Source organism: Chinchilla lanigera, unplaced genomic scaffold (assembly GCF_000276665.1).
Source record: "Chinchilla lanigera isolate Chin_1 unplaced genomic scaffold, ChiLan1.0 scaffold00076, whole genome shotgun sequence".
NCBI lineage: Eukaryota > Metazoa > Chordata > Mammalia > Rodentia > Chinchillidae > Chinchilla > Chinchilla lanigera.
Genome location: NW_004955477.1, coordinates 9197186 through 9199012, shown reverse-complemented (window position 1 = coordinate 9199012; position 1827 = coordinate 9197186).

The following is a 1827-nucleotide window of genomic DNA, read 5'->3' as shown; positions in this document are numbered from 1 at the left end:
TCCTTCCTTCCTTCCTTCTTCCTTTTGGATTGTGGACATTCCTCCTATAGCATAAGTCTTGGATGAATGGTTATGAGTCTCTCAGCTTTGTAAACAGCTCTTTGTGGCCTCAGGTCTATCTCCTGGTGCTCATGCTCTTGTGTCACCAGCAGTCTTAAGAGCCAATGGCAGCTGTGTCCTGCTTCCAACCTAGAGTACAACGGGGGTGCTGGAAGTGACTTACCTGACTGCCACAATAATATGCTGGCTTACTGGAAAACCGGATCCAGGGATTTTCCTTGTTGACTCAGTGAGACTGGCCATGGAGGAGCCCATTTGGCAAAGAGTTAAGGTCATTGTCTGGGACTGGAGGACAGATTCTAGGAATTGAGAGTGGTGTCTAGTTAATATCAGCCACAGGCTTGAGCCTTCAGTCTTACAACTGTGAGGAAAAGAATTCTGCCAATAAGAGCTTGGGCATCTCTTTCTTTCTAGACCCTCTGAGATTGCACTCCACTGACACATGGCACCCATCTTGGCTAGGCTTGAGCAATGAACTGGCCAATTTTACCATGTTCTTGACCCATAGGTGCTCTGAAATACCAAATGTGTGCTGTTTTAGGCTCCAAGTCTGTGGTAACTTGCTATGTGGCCCAGGAATTTGATGCAAGGTGTAGTATAGTGTGCCTTTCAGCCAGCAGGTGTCGCTGTGCCACAGGACTGAAGCCCACCGAAGCTACCTCTTCTGTCACTGCACTAGGTAGGTTGGGATCTTGGGCACCAACATGATGGAATAAGAAAAGATCACTGCATTTCTTTCACGGCACTACCATGGCAATGAAGTCTTTGGCCATGAAGCATAGTGAAAGCAAAAAAGTGCAGGATAAGCTGGCAGCTGGTTACCAGCATTGGCATCTCAGTTATACTTGGCTCTACTATGTAGTGCAGCAAGATACAGATAGGAAAAGTTGTCGCTGAGGAAAGATAAGATTCTCGTAGGGCTCTACAGCAAAGCCCAGCTCATCCTAGCCCCTTGGTGACAGCTGCTACTTTCATGATCAGCCTGACCTTGGGGAAGGGACTGCAGCCTTCCTTATTTGATCATTTTCCAACATCAAGGCTGTCTGCACAGCAGGCTTGTTGTTTGGTTCCATTGGTTTGAGGGCATGGAAATATGGAATTACACTGTTTATATCCTCCCTGAAGCTGAGTTTCATGAGAAACCTTGGTTGATATTTATTTTCTCTTCATGGAGCTTGAGCTGACAGTCCAGTTACTCCTGGGCTATAGGCTGCCATCCTAATCTTCCACACCTTGGTCTTACCTCTGAGGAATTCACTAACTGTGGGCTTGAAGGCTTTCTCACTGCAGCTGCCAGTGCCAACACCAAGGTTTTAAACATGCCACCCTGGTAATGAGTATTTACCAAGCAGAAGGTCCACAATCTTTTCATTTTGGCAGCTAGAGAAGGAACAGATGGGAATTGGCCATGGGCTGCTTGCCTGGACAGTGACAGAGGTGCCAAGAGTACGGAAGTTGGCAGTGATCACCTGGCATTCTGGGGACAAAGGGACAGGATCAGCCTGCACACACTGGCTTGTGTGATTGGAGCCATAGAAACCAACGTTTGTTCAAGCCGCTTGCTTAGCAGAAACTACTGGCTGGAGTGTGCAGGCCTGGCAGAGCTGGGTGAAGGCAATGATGTCTTCCAAGTGCTATGTCACTGAACAGGACTTAGCACACGTGGAAGGGTCACAGGAAAGCACCCTCAGGTCACTGCATCTCAGCCACACTTTCCCCTAGGACAGCAAGTCCCATTCTGCTCAGGACCTGAAATGTAAGACTCTT